Raw genomic sequence first — 17628 nt, forward strand, 5'->3', positions numbered from 1 at the left:
TGTACGTATATGTATGTATACATTGTGTACACACACACAAACGTGTATGTATGCAGTACTAGGGGCTATGCCCCTGCTCACTTGACTCACCACCACCCGTCACCAAAAACCACTGCTTCCCCTTACTCCTTGCCCCAACTCCCACCCCTTAGACCTCATTTGGGCTGCTGTCTACGTACTTGCCTGACCCACTAGCCCAGTGATGGCTAAACTTGGCCCTCCAACTGTTTTGGGACTACAACTTCCATCACGCCTAGCTAACAGGCCAGTGGTCAGGGATGATGGGAATTGTAGTCCCAAAACAGCTGGAGGGCCAAGTTTGCTCTAGCCCATCCACCTGCTGACCCTCTGGCACAGCTGTAATAGTCCAGGAACTCTTGAGAGCCCAGTTTGCTGCCATGCTGTAGTTCACAGCGCCACCTGTATGTTGACAAGCAAACTGCAGTGTGATGACATCCTTACATTTCTAATACATGTACAGACATTTCAAGCATGTGTACTTCCTTAGTGCAGTTTGGGAGGGCAGTGCCAGAACATCTTCAGGCTCCTGTTGCCCTGTGAAAGGGTCAGAAGAAGGTCACAAGTCCACATCATCTTGAATGAAGGTAAACTTTGCTTTCTGTACGTATGAATCCAAATCTTCAAAATGCGGGGGCACGGAAGATCCTACCTTGATAAGGATTTACTATTTTTTCTGAGTCTGTTCAAATGCTACAGTTCAAAGAAACAAGCAAGGGGAGATCTCAAAACCAAAGAAGTTTTAGGACAACACACCTCTTTTCATTTCTTAACCAGGGTTGTAGAGCCATATGCGATGAGTGCTATAAGTCCAGAAGGACTGTTTAACCTGGGATCAAGGATGATGCAATTGACACCAGGTAGATGGTTTATGTCCGCTTTGTTTTTGACGTTTGTTTTCAGTTGATGCATAAAACATGCCACTTCTTCTCCGTGGAGGCTGTGAAACAATTTTATTGGTACAGCTTCTCAGTCTCCTGCCCAGTGAAATATGCCTTCACTTGGTAGTGCTTGCGAACACTCTATATACAAAACAGAAGCTGGCCAAAATTAATGGCTTAGATGGTGATTTTAAAATTTAATGTTGCAGAGCTGTGCTCATTTTCATTCAGGAGCTATAACTAATGCCAAGCACTTTATTAAAGCAATGTGTTCATGAAAAATTAAACACTCCCGCCTGGAGGAATTGTTGGCCTAGCAGGTTAAAGTTCGCCCGGCATGCTGCCGGCAATTGTCAATGGTGCAATATACCATGTAAATCTGATTCTGTGGATGTCAAATTCTGGCTGTTCGAAGAGCCTTATAATGAACATTGCAGGGTCGTTATAATACCGGCCTCCTTGATTATTCGAATTTTGCCTAAGCCACTGAGCTCTGTTATAGTCTTCCTCTTCCCTGAAGACCTTGTCAATCTTTCTAGATCGCTCAAGGAACACAGAGAGATCACCTGGAAATACGGGGCGGAATTTCACCAGTATGATCCTGGTAATTTCACATGGCGTTTGTCATCTCCATAATGCAGGCCTCCCGTGTAGCTCGCTCCTCTCAGATGAGCAATATAAACTCCTATGAAATGGGATGTGCTTAGTGAAGCAAAACCCATGCTGGTACGAAGCATCTGCTGGCAAGCAGTGCAAGTTAACTTGGATTCATCCTTCATAAAGCACAAGCCATTATAATAATGCTTACAAATGAGCACATACCCAAACAATAATCTTAACTACTGGAAGGTATTTTAATCCACGAATGAATGATGGAGTAATATATAAATTTCCATGTAGGATATTGCTACTCCTACGTTTAATTTTCATCTCGTAATTTCCCCCCCAGCGTGCTTCTTTCAGAGCTGGAAAATAAGATAAAATATGGATCTGCCTTCTACAGAGTTGGTTATGGGTCCACCTGACCCAAGGCCTGTCCACTTTGACAGGGAGAAGCTCTCTAAAGTCTCAGGGTGATAATTTAATTTTAGATTTTGGGCGTTGAACTTGGAATCTTCTGCGAGCAAAGGATATTCTCTACCACTGAACTTTGCCCCTTCCCTACAATATGGTGTTCCATCTTGGACCAGTCATCCAAGAGAAGGTTAGCCCATTCTAATGATGACCTGTTTATCCAGATATTTTATTTAGTACATTTATATTCTGCCTTTCTTCCCTTATGGAACTCAAGGCAACGTGCATAGGGTTCCTGGGTGATCTGCCATCTAGGCACTAACACCACCCAAATGTGTATAGATTCAACAGGCGGATGGATGTGTTATGTGCCTGGACCAATCCCTATGTCCAGGATAGCTACTATTGTCCACTTGCCGGTCATGATGAACTTGTTTCAGTGATTGTGATGGATCTTGCCCATGACTTAATGGTCTCAAGACTGGAATCATAATATACAAGCAGCATTTTCAACAGTGGAAACCAACCTTAAGCCGGAAAGTCTTAAATTTACATATCAATGTTACAGCAGTGACTACCATTCAACAACTATAGTTGAGACCATTGTGCATGATGGGTCCACATTTAAGGCTCAATCTCAAATGAAAAGTGTACTTTTACCTATAAATTTGCACCAAGCCAACTTAAAAGTGCTTACATTTGGCTAGACTGTGATCAGCATCCTTAATATATTTTAATTCTCAAATGTAACTCTGCCTTTTTTGGGGGGGGGGGGAATGGGAAATAGACATAAATATGTGTTCAAACATTAAAATGTGCTTTTGTTTCTGATTATTGCTTATCCGTCTTTAAGCCTGTTTTTGCAATTCCTTGAGAATCTGCTGAAAGCAATGGGGGCTACAGCATATAATAATCAAAATTTTAATAGGCTTGAGATAAATTTTACTAACATGCTTCAGGGAAGGAAACTGGATATTTTTATAAAAAAACAACCCCATGGTTTTCTCAAGAATGAATAAATCCTTGCACATCTATCAAAACCTTCACTCTTGTGGTTTATCCCCTCAACAGCTACTCACCATGGGTTATAGTAAAGCAAACAGTCTATTTTGTCAATGCCTAAATGATACTGAGCATCAATAACTTGGCCACAATAAGGAAATTTTGCCCATGGTATGACCATTTTCCATCTTCCCACTTTGATTCTCTGCAACCCTATCTGTATAACCTAGCAATTCCAAAATATAGACGCGCTTTTACACTCGCAAGATTGAATGTATTGCTCTCAGCTGTACTTGAGGGACGATTCCAACAGATTCCACACGAAAAACGCTTATGTCCCTGCGGAGATGGCAGCTCTGAATCAGTGGTGCGTGCCCTCCTGGCTTGCACTCTTTACAAAGACCTAAAGAACGAGATTATCCCCCCTCTTTTATTGTCCATTCCAGGTCGCCCAACCACTGCCACAGTGTCTTTCCTCCTGGCAGATCAAGAGGAGCAGATGACAGCAAAGGTTGCAAGGTTTCTAGCTGGGGCAATCAGAATAAGGTCCACTATTTGACTGCTGATTCAGGACCCTAAACTGTGTTTTATACAATCGATTTTTTATTTTGTTCTGTGTGTATCACAATGTTCTTTTGCTGCTATGGCCGATGGCTGACACAAATAAAGTTTCATTCATTTAATTTCATTTCTTGCATATGAGATGAACATCCAGAACCATCTTTTGAATTGTGTGTCAGATCCAAGTGAGAAACTGGTTTCTAACATGCAGGTTTGTTTTCCTTTCATCAAAATGAAAGGACAGTTCATGCAGTCATGTTTCACATGGAACCAGCCAGGCCTGCTACCACTTTTGACAATCCTCAAGGATTGGCTGAAGAGTAGAGGACATAGTAGCTGTGAATCAGTAGAGCAGAAAAGTGAAAGGAGAGAAAGAACATGTGATGGATGCAGATGGAAATAATGGATTCAGCAAGATGGCTGAATACATGTAAAGACTCATTTAAGGTGGAACTGTGGGAACGTCAAAGACTGATTTATGCTGTTGTTTTTAGTATTCATGTAGGGGAGACGTAAATAATGGAAATACTGTTGTGATTTGATATTGTGTACTAGGAGGCTGGGAATCCAATGTTTGTATAGGGGCCAAAACATCTGTAGTACAATTTATCTCCAACCTTTTTGCCCATGGCACTCAAGGCAGCTAGAGAGCCAATAGAAATTAGTCAAGAAGCCAGAGCATTAAGAAAGCATAGGACAGTGAATGAAAACGCAAAGTTGATCAGCCCATATTATGTTTGTTTTACTTGCTTTTTGGACAGGGGTATGAGTGTGGTTTTGTGTGATACACCAAAAGACTCCGCTCACAGTGTAATTGTAATATCAAAGTGGCACTTGAACGTTTTTATAAAAAGTGGGCCAAAGAATTTGGAGTAAAATCCACATAATTTCAATGAGAGGACACCAGTGGCGCTTAAGTAAAGGTAAAGGTACCCCTGCCCGTACGGGCCAGTCTTGACAGACTCTGGGGTTGTGCGCCCATCTCACTCAAGAGGCCGGGGGCCAGCGCTGTCCGGAGACACTTCCGGGTCACGTGGCCAGCGTGACAAAGCTGCATCTGGCGAGCCAGCGCAGAACAGGAAACGCCGTTTACCTTCCCGCCAGTAAGCGGTCCCTATTTATCTACTTGCACCTAGGGGTGCTTTCGAACTGCTAGGTTGGCAGGCGCTGGGACCGAGCAACGGGAGCGCACCCCGCCGTGGCGCTTACATAATGTTTTATTGGGACTGCGTTGTGCCTGAGACAATGGCTGATCAATCAGTTGCCAGCATCCTTTAGTCCCATCTTTGATAATCTGCTGGAATTTTCAGCACAACTCAGAGATTAGTTTATCCCCAAACCCTAAAGATGCATTTCAAAATCTGCAGCAACACAAAGGAGCAAGAAGCTGAGATGCAGGTTCCCACTGAGCTATAAAAAGGAAAATGGAATAAGGGGGTGCTGGGAGCATCAAAGGAGCTATGTATGTTCACAGTAGCTCGAGGCAACGGCTTTATTTTAGCTAACTTTGTAGTTATTTCACCGTGCTTTGGGACTGAAGGTTATGGAATGGGTAGGCAAGCTTTCCCATTATCTGAAATGCCAAGAGAGGCTACTTTCAGACTCTTGAGTTCTGTGTTTAATTTTATGGGATGTTATGCACATGTAATTAACAGGGAACAGTGGGATGAGAGTAGCCCTTTTCTCTTTCGTTCATTGCAAGCATCAGCCACAGTTCATGCGTACTTCTGTGTGCAGCTTTAAAAACCTTTGGGACCTACAACAAAAAGCCAGAGTGCTGGTGCTCAGAATTCCAGTCTTCCATTCTTTCTTCCCTGTCTTTTATTTTATTTTTTCCCTGGCGCTCATTGGTCTGTTTAGGGATATACTACAGTAGGCTAAGTAAGTTTGAGTGAAAACGTTCTCTCCTTTAAAAGGTTTCTTTTTTTTAACTTCTGCAAACAAGTTCCCCCAAGCCTGCTGACACTTCCTCTTGTGTGTGGGTGGTGCTGTTTTGGCTACCTAAGCAATGGCACTCTCACAGCATGAACATCAGAAACAGAAGGAATTATTTCTTCCTGTCAATGCTTCCTAATGAATGAATGCATGCATCAAAGGTTGCCATTAGTTGAACTGCAAAATTGTCCATATGTCTTCAGTGTGCCAGCAGAGTCTTGCAATCTTCTTCTCTGGCGATCATTCGTAGCCAGGTAATATTGTCTTCCATAAACACGGTTTTAACAATGAGTCCGTAAGTGACTGTGGAGGCCAATTCTGGATCCACACGTCCTTCCAAATTGGTTTCCGGGTGGGAGTTGATCACGGTGTGGATTTGCCAAGCGTGTTTTCCTCTTAGCACATTTCTCCCTTGCGTCCTGAGTTCAAGTGTCTTCAAAGCCCATGACACCTTTGGTAAAGGCTGTTCTCCAATTGCAGGCCAGTGTTTCCCAGCTGTCGGTGTTTATACTACATTTTTAAAGATTTGCCTTGAAAGAGTCTTTAAACCTCTTTTGCTGACCACCAGCATTACGCTTTCCATTTTTAAGTTTGGAATAGAGTAGTTGCTTTGGAAGACGATCATCAGGCATCCGCACAACATGACCAGTCCAACGAAGTTGATGTTGAAGAATCATTGCTTCAAAACTGGTGATCTTTGCTTCTTCCAGTACACTGATATTAGTTCGCTTGTCTTCCCAAGTGATGTGTAAAACTTTTCGGAGACACCGTTGATGGAATCTTTCAAGGAATTGGCGATGGTGTTTATAAGTGCTCCCTGTTTCACAAGCATATAGTAAGGTTGATAGTACAATAGCTTTGTAAATAAGCATTTTGGTTTCAATAACAGAACATGCACTCATCTGCCAAACTTATTGTAGCATACTTTGGCTGTGCCACAACAGGGTGCCCAAAGAGTCACCCAACTGATAGCTAGCAGGGTGTGTGTGTCATGGGCTTATCTCTACCATAGTCTAGTTGAGCCTCACTCTGAACATGCCAATGTCAGGGACTGGCTGGATGAGGAAGAGTGGTGGGAGCCGCTCACCCAAGAACCCCACAGGGAAAACACAGAAGATGACAACTTAGATCCCGGATCCTGGGACACTGATCTGGGGAAGGGATGAGCTGGGAGGTGCTAGAAGAATGTTTAAGCAATCAAGGCGGGGGGCGGGTCAGGAGAAGGAGGGCCTTCCAGGACAGAGTTAGAGCCTGAAAGTCACAGTGTGAGCGCAGACTCGGGCAGAGAGGAGTCAAAGGTTGGCTTTGCTACACAGCAGCAGGAGGGTCCCAATTCTGCTCTCCCCCCCGTCTGACACGCCAATCGAGGAGAGTCCTGCACATTGCTGAGCAATGCACCAGACAAGTCCAGAGGAGGTGCCCACCCCTTCAACGCAGCCTTTGTCTGGGAAGGATCCAGAGTGAAAGGCTAGAGGGGGGAAGGTCAGTTTCAGCGACATCTCAGCTGGATTAAGGCAAACTAGAGGACTCTGCTGTGTTGTTCTGCTAATAAAAAGGCTAATTGCATTCCGTGCCTCCCGTGCTTCCATTCCCTGTGGTTGAGCTGGGCTCGCTTGACAGCTCCTCGACAGCCAGTTGGGTTGTGTGAATTATCTTTTAGGACTGATTCACACGGGGACTTGCAAGATGCCTGGAAAGTTGTGTCTTGACCACACCATATTGCAGCTGAAGAGAAGCTGAGATTCTGGTGCTGAAGGGTCATTTGTTGTAGGTTAGATCTCCACAGTACAATGGAGAACCCTGCCATAGATCTTATGAGCTGGCGTTTCAGCTGAGCAGCTAACAGCACAAGCCAGCTACACACAGATACTGCTATCCCATTTTATCCTCATAACAGCCCTGTGATTAAAAAAAGGTCCCTGCCCAATCAGAGATTTGAGCTGAGCTCTCCCCATTCCAAATCCAGCACTTGTTCTAATGGAAGCTTCAGTTATATTTCAGTTTACATCCCAAGTTAACTCACTGTGGTGGATAAATTTTACGAGTCCTCAATTCATGCGCTAATTAGTACAAAAAAATTGCAGTGCAAAAACAAAATGGCAATCTCCATTCTCCTAGAAATCAGTTATGTTGTGGTTCGAGGACCCGATCCCCGCATAGTGGAATGAAAACACAAGGACACGTGATATAAGGTTAAAGGGCAAGAAAAGGCCACAACTTTATTGATTACAGCAAGTGAAAAGATATTGGCATAGGCATTGGATTACGTCAGCTGACTCCACCCCCTCAGAGAGGGGTGAGTCTGAAACAGGGGGGTTTATTCACCAGTAGGTGGAGCCTGTTGATCCTAATCCAACTATAAGCTCTCCCCTGATGTCACCGAGGGTCGTGCCATGGCCTCCCGCCACGCAGGCATCGGACAGAATACATGACCGCCGGATTCCTTTAACAGAATACCCAAAAATTGAAGGCGCAGGCGATGGCCACACCTAGCCCTTCGACACACCACAACACATTATTCCAATGCCTAACCTACCCACCAATACCATGAAAGTTGTGACGATTGCTACGAGGTAGGCGAAAAAACCCAAAAGCCTAATGCCAAATGGAAAAACTCCTACCAGGCCCCGGGCAACCAGGGCGACCAACCTAAGGTCCATAGCAAGGCCAAAAGAAAACTGAGACCCTGAGCTCTAAGGGAGTGGAGGGTGGGTGACTTGCGACGGGACGACGAAGAGTGAGGCCAGGAGGCTGGCGCCACAGCAATTTAGGCTGCTATACATGCCCCCTTGCAGGCACCTGGTTGGGTGCCTGCCCGTGGGCGTGGGCACCAGCCAAGTGAGTGGGAGGCAGGGGGCTAACGCCCCCTGCTTGAGACGGAGTCCAGATCCCGACCACAACCACTCCCCTCTCTTGCAGGAGGAGAGTCTTTATCATCACACAGAGGTTTGGTTCAAACGAGTCTATTGGCATCTTGAAGACTCGCATGTTTTATTATGACATAATTGTATTCTGGGTAGAGCCCACCTGATACAACAATACGGCGATTAATTTTGTTAGTTGTTTTGTGAATCCCTATGATTAACAGGTGGGATATGTATTGAATACAAATACATTAAAATAAGTAATGCAATAAAATTAATTCTTTGTCTTTATTTTTAACTTAAAAAACACCTAAAATTTCAATCTGCATTTTAGGCATGAATCGATCATAGCAACTGATGCAAGGCTTAAACCTCAGTTGTAAGAGTCCAGTTTGTTCCAATGAAACACTAGCATAAGCCCTAAATTGGTAACCTTAGCAAATCCTGGGGGAAGGTTGTGATTCCATGAGACACAATGAAATTATATTGGATTAGTTTAGGTCTGTCACATGGGATTTTAAGGAGGACAATTGCTCCCTCTCCCATTTGACTTCTGTTATTCTAAAACAATAAGTGGCTTTTCAAGCAGACGATTAACCTGCATTACCAGAGCTGTGGACTAAAATACAAATCCTTCTGTCACTCTGAATGCCCCGTAGATCTAAGCTGATTTGACTAATTTTCCACTGATGCCTTCTAAATGGGTTGTAATGTGTTACAAGGAGACTGAGACCCCACTTATGGCAGTCAACTTAGATTGGATCAGGGGTTCAAGGCAAGTAGGGAAGCTTTTTACTCTGCTTATAACACGTAGAAGATCAAATACTTTGAAAAAACTCATACAGGAACCAAATAAGAACATGCTAAGGTGTTCCAACGTTCCAGGGATGAATCAATATGACAATGGTCATGTTGATTCAAGAGAACTAGAGGCATCTGAGCAACTACATAGCTGTACCCTGCCTGTGACTATTTTGCCCAGGCTCCTCTCTGATCACCCAAGTTCAAAATGGATATGGTAACAGCTGGAGAAGCTACAGAGAAAAAGGACAGCAAAAACAATTAAGGAACCTGACCACCTTAACTTCAAGGAAGGGATAACTTGCTTGGGGCAGTTGAAGAAAAAAGTTTAGTAGGGAACTAGTACAGGAGGGACGCGGGTGGCGCTGTGGGTTAAACCACAGAGCCTAGGACTTGCTGATCAGAAGGTCGGTGGTTCGAATCCCCGCTACGGGGTGAGCTCCCGTTGTTCGGTCCCAGCTCCTGCCAACCTAGCAGTTTGAAAGCACGTCAAAGTGCAAGTAGATAAGTAAGTACTGCTCCAGTGGGAAGGTAAACGGCGTTTCTGTGTGCTGCTCTGGTTCACCAGAAGCGTCTTAGTCATGCTGGCCACATGACCTGGAAACTGTCTGCGGACAAACGCCGGCTCCCTCGGCCCATAGAGCGAGATGAGCGACGCAACCCCAGAGTCGGTCACGACTGGACCTAATGGTCAGGGGTACCTTTACCTTTACTTAGTACGGAGAGAGGGGAACTTTCTATTCCAGAGTCCTACAGCTGAGGGCCCACAATGAGGATAAATGGCAACAAATTCAAGGCTGAGTAGGAAAAAGATGCAACTTCACACACCATGCAAAATACCACAATGATAGTCGCCATCTCAGAAAGTGGTAAGGGGTCTTGCAGAGGCCTGGAGCCCTTGACCAGTGCCTTCTTATGCCCAAACTCTTGGCTGCAGTCTTACCCACTCTCCCTTGTGAGAGAGCCTCATGGAGTAATTGTGACTTAAAAGGTAAAGGGACCCCTGACCATTAGGTCCAGTTGTGGCCGACTCTTGGGTTGCGGCGCTCATCTCGCTTTACTGGCTGAGGGAGCGGGCGTACAGTTTCCGGGTCATGTGGCCAGCATGACTAAGCCGCTTCTGGCGAACCAGAGCAGCGCACGGAAACGCCGTTTACCTTACCGCAGGAGCGGTACCTATTTATCTACTTGCACTTTGATATGCTTTCAAACTGCTAGGTTGGCAGGAGCAGGGACCGAGCAACAGGAGCTTACCCCATTGCGGGGATTCGAACCGCCGACCTTCTGATCGGCAAGCCCTAGGCTCTGTGGTTTAACCCACAGTGCCACCCACGTCCCTTACATCTCCAATTGAGCTGTAACAGCCAGCTCTCTCTCTCTCTCTCTCTCTCTCTCTCTCTCTCTCTCTCTCACACACACACACACACACACACACACACCACACACACACACACACACACACACACACACACACACACTCACTCCTCTTTTGATGGCTAGAACAGCAAACCACCGCTCATAAAACAGCACCTAAAATCTCCATGTATCTGCTTTTCAGATGAGTCAGATTGCACATTTTGGCAGTGAGTCAAACAGCATGAAATCTATTCTATGTGAACAGGGCCTAAGGGTGTCTCATCATTGTCCATGACCTGGCCCCTGAATAGCTGGGATGTGAAGAGTAGAGCCACAGCAGGTTGAAGACATTTGCCATTTCTCTTTTAAAGTTTCCGTGAAACTTTGAGCCTCATTAAGGTCCGTTCTGAGCATCAGGGAGCTGCCTTAGGCCAGGTCAGACTTTGGTTCATCTGGCCCAGTTTCTTTCTACCGTTTCTGGAAGTGGCTTTCCAGGATTTCTTCATATCACCTGCTGCCCGATCCTTTTAACTGGAGATGCCAAAGCTGAAATATTGGGACCATCTACTTGCAAAGCGGGACGCAGGTGGCGCTATGGGTTAAGCCATAGAGCCTAGGACTTGCCAATCAGAAGGTCAGCAGTTCGAATTCCTGCGACGGGGTGAGCTCCTGTTGCTCAGTCCCTGCTCCTGCCAACCTAGCAGTTCGAAAGCACGTCAAAAGTGCAAGTAGATAAATAGGTAATGCTCCGGTGGGAAGGTAAATGGCGTTTCCGTGCGCTGCTCTGGTTCGCCAGAAGCGGCTTAGTCATGCTGGCCACATGACCCGGAAGCTGTATGCTGGCTCCCTTGGCCAATAAAGCGAGATGAGCTCCGCAACCCCAGAGTCGGTCAGGCGTCCCTTTACCTTTACCTTACTTGCAAAGCACTGGGCTGAAGTATATAAGCAACACAATATTAAGTAGATAACTACGGTGTATGGATCACCAAATGTTAAAGGTAATCAGAGCAAGTACTCTTCTCCTGCATGGAAAGCACGAAATCTTGCAAATCCTGTGCATTATTTATAAATAAATAATATTTTTTTTATTTATACCCCACCCTTCGCAGTTCAGAAAACTGGGCTCAGGGCGGCTAACAACAAATTTAAAACACTTAATTGTAATACAACATAGAAGCAGCATAAAATACAGTATAAAAGCATGAATAACAATAAAATTCAAAGTTCAAAAATCAATTTGATGGAAATCCATCCAATAAACATTAGGTAGCCACCAGGGCTAGCTGGCTGAATTAGTCCTACTTGGGCCAGCGAGGAGGCCAGGGGAGAATTAGCTGTGGGGTCCCATAGCGGGTAATCTTCATAAAAGGGGAGAGGGAGGAAAGAGAAGGGAAATAAAAGATCAGGCTGAATTCAAATTAAAGGCCATGCGGAATAGTTCTGTCTTACAGGCCCGATGAAAGGAGGTTAAATCATGTAGGGCCCTGGTCTCATGGGACAGAGCATTCCACCAGGTCGGAGCCATCACTGAAAAGGCCCTGGCCCTGGTGGAGGATAGTCTGACTTCCTTAGGGCCCCGGACCTCTAAACTATGGTTATTCATGGACCTTAAGGTTCTCTGCGGGGCATACCAGGAGAGGCGGTCCCGTAAATACGAGGGCCCTAAGTCACAAAGGGCTTTGAACCAGCACCTTGAACCTGACCCTATACTCCACCAGGAGCCAGTGCAACTGGTAAAGCACTGGGTGAATATGATCCCATGGCAGGGACCCCGTGAGGAGCCTCGCTGCAGCATTCTACACCTGCTGGAGTTTCTGGGACAGCTTCAAGGGCAGCCCCGCGTAGAGCAAATTACAGTAGTCAAGCCTGGAGGTGGCCATCGCATGGATCACTGTGGCCAGATCAGGGCGGGAAAGGTAAGGGACCAACTGCTTAATGTGGCAAAGATGGGAAAATGTCTGGATAGGGAAGATGGAGTCTCCAACATGTGCTTTGGACTGTGGGTATGAGGTGCACACTGCAAATGTGGGCAATCTGTGGTTCTTCAAGTGCTGCAGGATTCCAACTCCCATCATCCCTGACCGCTGGCTATACCGGCTGGGGTTGATACAAGTTCTGCTACAGCTGCAGGGCTGCAGGCTGCCCATCTATGGTATACTGTGGGATGTCATGAACTGGCAGGACAATGGGGAGGAGAAAGAGGATCCTGGCGTGGGGTGTAGCTGGGACTGGGACACACCAGGGCATGCTGGAGATGGGGAAGGAGATGTTGGTGTAGGAAGTACTTGTTAGAAAACACTGGGGCCTAATTTGAATAGTAGAATGTCTGGCATCTGGTGGGCAGGGCTTCTGTGTTCTGCTCCGGAATCAGACCCTCCCCTCGGGTGTTCAGTTCAGTTCAGTTAGTGAGGCCAACTGTCCTTCTTGCCTCATGATGTCCTTTTAGTTTCTCTCAGACAGTATGTTACTGTGTTACAATGTTCTTTATTATTAAAGCTTTGTTTGATATATACGTGAGGCGTTTACTTTGCTGAAAGGAAAGAAACTCTGCTGAAGAATGGTGGAATATCCTAAACTGGGTGAGTGAGGAGATATTTCCAGTCTGACAGGAGGATTGAGGCTTTCATAAATCACCCCTCCTCCTCCTCCTCCTCCTCCTCCTCCTCCTTTGGCGATCACTCGTAGCTAAGTAATATTGGGAATTATTTCTTCCTGTCAATGCTTCCTAATACATGCATGCGTCAAATGTTGCTATTATTTGAACTGCACAATTGTCCATAGCCCCAACTGTCAATGTGTTCAGTGTGCCAGCAAAGTCTTGCAATCTTCTTCTTTGGCGATCATTCGTAGCCGAATAAGATTGTCTTCCATAAACACGGTCTTAAAAGTGAGTCCATAAGTGACTGTTGAGGCCAATTCTGGATCCACAGTGGGGACATAGGTTTCCTGGCAGGAGTTGATCATGGTGAGGGTTTGCCAAGTGTGCCTTCCTCTTAGCATGTTTCTCCCTTTCATCCTGAGTTCAAGTGTCTTCAAAGCCTATGACACCTTTGGTAAAGGCTGTTCTCCAATTGGAGCGCTCGCAGGCCAGTGTTTCCCAGTTGTCGGTGTTTATGCTACATTTTTTTAGATTTGCCTTGAGACAGTCTTTAAACCTCTTTTGTTGACTACCAGCATTACGCTTTCCATTTTCAAGTTGGGAATACAGTGGTATTACAGAAGCTTCAGGTTACAGACTCTGCTAACCCAGAAATAGTACCTCGAGTTAAGAACTTTGCTTCAGGATGAGAACAAAAATCGTGTGGCGGCGGTGCAGCAGCAGCAGCAGCAGCAGCAGCAGGAGGCCCCATTAGCTAAAGTGGTGCTTCAGGTTAAGAACAGTTTCAGGTTAAGAACGGACCTCCAGAACGAATTAAGTTCATAACCCGAGGTACCACTATATAGTAGTTGCTTTGGAAGACGATAATCAGGCATCTGCACAACATGACAAGTCCAACGAAGATGATGTTGAAGAATCGTTGCACAACAACTTCACAAGTTCATCGAAAAAATCTGGGAGAGAGAGGAGAACCCCACCCTCCACAACACTACTCACAGGTTGATGAGGGGATGGGGGTCAGTGCCCAGGAGCCAGAGGGCCCCTGTTTCCACAAACATGGGCTCTGAGGTTTAGGTAGCAGCAAGAGTGTCACATTAGGAGGCTGAGGCAGGCAAGGGCCCACAGCCCAGCTCCCTGGCTGGCCAGGTGGAGCTCGTTAGCTCTGGGAGGAGGGGTGTGAATCCTCACCTGGAGCAGGCTGGAACAGGTGAGGGTCATTTTCCTCATCAAGCTCAGATGCTGCAATCAGCACACAGAGCTGGGAAGCAGAGCTGAGGTGCTATGTCTGCTCAAGTGCCCATGGGGCTTGACTTGAATGCTGCTGGAGCTCCCCAGGACCGGGCTTCAGGTTTGACTCCGGATTGTATCCTGACTGCTTACCTTTGGACTTGGCCGCTTGGGTTGACCGTGAACCTTGTTTCCTGACCTTTGGACTTTGCTTGTGTGGATCAACCGTCGGACTTTGAACTTCAGACTTGGCCTGCTGACTTGCTGCCAGGTAGGCCAGGGGTTCAGGGCATGGAATATAGTATTTGCTCTGGATTCCAAGGAACAGGGACAGGCCTAGTTTGAAGCCTAGTTGGGCTCAGGGCCTGCTTTTCTCTAGCACAGGGGAAGGGGTGGGGAAATCAACCGGACTCTGGAGCCCATCAGCGCCAGCCAGCATGCCCAATGGGCAGGGGCAATGGAAGTTGTCATCCAGAACATCTGGAGGGCGACAAGTTCCTCAGACCTGCTCTAACAGCACCCAGTGAGGCTACCTTAGAAACTGCTTTTGAAAGGCAGCACTTTCAAAAGCAGTTTGTGATAGGGGGCTGGGTGGTAGAGTGGGAAGGTCTGGTTTTCAAAGAAAGTCAGTCAGAATTCCCACTGAGTAGGTACAAGACCCTTGTGTGATTATGAATAAATTTTGGATCCATTAAAACCATTGCCATACATACCAGAAGGGCGCATTTTGCATTTTCCCTTCAAACGAATTAGCATGGTTTCCTGTTGAGGTTCAGATGCTTTGTGTTAATTCCTGTGGTGTGTACTTTTATTTATAGGTTTGTTTTCTGATTTTTTTATATATAAAAAACAATCATTTGACATGGCTTCTTCAGTTGAAATTTGAAAAATAAGACTTTTTGAGTATAAATATTTGCTACTTTCTGTGGAAAATTTTACGTCTGCCCTCCTTTTGATTGTATGCAACTTTGGTCATAACTGTGTCCTCTGGGATAGAAAAATCCAATTTGTGTGAGATACATTCTTATGTTGTGACAGTGCTGTGGCTGCACTGCCAAACTCTCTTATTGGGGAGGGTCCGTAGCCCACAGAAGGCCTCTCTAGGTAAAAAAGGTTTCAGTTAGTGGGCCTGGAAAATGCCCCTGCCTGAGAAGCTGGGGGAAGAATGTTGTCTGGGTAGACCAGGAATGGGCAGACCCTTCAGGTATTTGACTACATATCTCATCATCACTGATCAATGGCTATGCTGGCTGAGGCTGATGGGAATTGGAGTCCAATACATAGCTGCCAACTTACAGATTTGAAAATAAGGGACCAGCAGCCTCGAAAATAAGGGATCAGCAGCCAAAATAAGGAATCAACAATTACTTTGATAAAATACATATTTTGTTGCGTGCAAATGGCTTTGGATACCTATTAGCTCCATAAATTACCATATAGCATATATTCAACACAAAAAACAGCAAGAATTTGTTATTGACAAAGGACAGCTGGACATAGAAAGGGCCCCATTACCGTATTTTTCGCCCTATAGAACGCACTTTTCCCCCTCCAAAAATGAAGGAGAAATGTGTGTGCGTCCTATGGAGCGAATGCAGGCTTTCGCTGAAGCTTGGAGAGCGAGAGGGGTCGGTGCGCACCGACCCCTCTCGCTCTCCAGGCTTCAGGAAGTTCTGGGCAACCCTCGGGAGACCGGCTCCGAGGGTTGCGCAGAGCTGCCTGCAGTCCCGGGATCAGCGCAGCTCTGCGCGACCATCGGGAGCGGGGCATGAAGTCCCGCCCCGCTTCGGATGGCCACGCAGAGCTGCCTGCAGTCCCGGGATCAGCGCAGCTCTGCGCGGCCATCGGGAGCGGGGCGCGAAGCCCCGTCCCGCTCTGGATGGCCGCGCAGAGCTGCCTGCAGTCCCGGGATCAGCGCAGCTCTGCGCGGCCACCGGGAGCTGGGCGCGAAGCCCCGCCCCGCTCCGGATGGCCACGCAGAGCTGCCTGCAGTCCCGGGATCAGCGCAGCTCTGCGCGGCCACCGGGAGCCGGGCGCGAAGCCCCGCCCTGCTCCCGATGGCCGCGCAGAGCTGCCTGCAGTCCCGGGATCAGCGCAGCTCTGCGCGGCCACCGGGAGCCGGGCGCGAAGCCCCGCCCCGCTCCCGATGGCCGCGCAGACCTACCTGCAGTCCCGGGATCAGCGCAGCTCTGCGCGGCCATCGGGAGCGGGACGCGAAGTCCCGCCCCGCTTCGGATGGCCACGCAGAGCTGCCTGCAGTCCCGGGATCAGCGCAGCTCTGCGCAGCCATCGGGAGTGGGGCGCAAAGTCCTGCCCCGCTTCGGATGGCCACGCAGAGCTGCCTGCAGTACCGGGATCAGCGCAGCTCTGCGCGGCCACTGGGAGCCGGGCGCAAAGTCCCGCCCCACTCTGGGTGGTCGCGCAGAGCTGCCTGCAGTCCCGGGATCAGCGCAGCTCTGCGCGGCCATCGGGAGCGGGGCGCGAAGTCCCACCCCGCTCCGGATGGCCGCGCAGAGCTGCCTGCAGTCCCGGGATCAGCGCAGCTCTGCGCGGCCACCGGGAGCCAGGCGCGAAGTCCCACCCCGCTCTGGATGGCCGTGCAGAGCTGCCTGCAGTCCCGGGATCAGCACACTTCTCCCCATCGCCAGCCCCACAAGCTCGGGGGACAGCGGGGAGGCAGAGCGTGCCTTCCCGCTATTCCGCGACCTGGTTCTTCCAGCCCCGCACCTGGGGGGGGGAAATAAATTTTTTTTCTTTATTTCCCCCCCAAAAAACTAGGTGCGTCCTATGGGCCGGAGCGTCCTATGGGGCGCAAAATACGGTACCTTCAGTAGCTTATTTAAAGGACATCATCAATAAGGGACAGCAGCAGGACATGGCGCTGGGATAAGGGACTGTCCCGCCAAATAAGGGACGCTTGACAGCTATGGTCCAATACCATCTGGCCACAGAGCCCGACCCCTAGTGGTACTGTCCTGCTACTTGTGGGACGGGGCAGGGACTAGTCATCCTTGCTCAACATGCCACAGTTTATTTAAATCTTTTGTTACTTTTATGGCCAGCTGTTTTGCAAGTTTTCTTCTTACACAACATTCCGGATTCAACCCTATTCCCACAGTTTAGCATTGCTTTGTTTAACGGCATAATTCCAGTTATGGACAAACCAATATTCTCTGCCAGCAACTAGCAATCACGTTTCTTAGCTGCCTGTCTCCCGCTAATTGCCATTTAGCAAAGTCGTAGAGATCTATGATTAAACAGCAAAAACAATCTTGAAGGGAATGTTTGTAATATCTCCCCCAACATCTTTGCGAAATTATCATTTTTAAAAAATTAATTTCAAAAAGCAAGAGTTGTCCCACAGAATAGC

The sequence above is a fragment of the Podarcis muralis genome, chromosome 5, assembly GCF_964188315.1.
Source record: "Podarcis muralis chromosome 5, rPodMur119.hap1.1, whole genome shotgun sequence".
NCBI lineage: Eukaryota > Metazoa > Chordata > Lepidosauria > Squamata > Lacertidae > Podarcis > Podarcis muralis.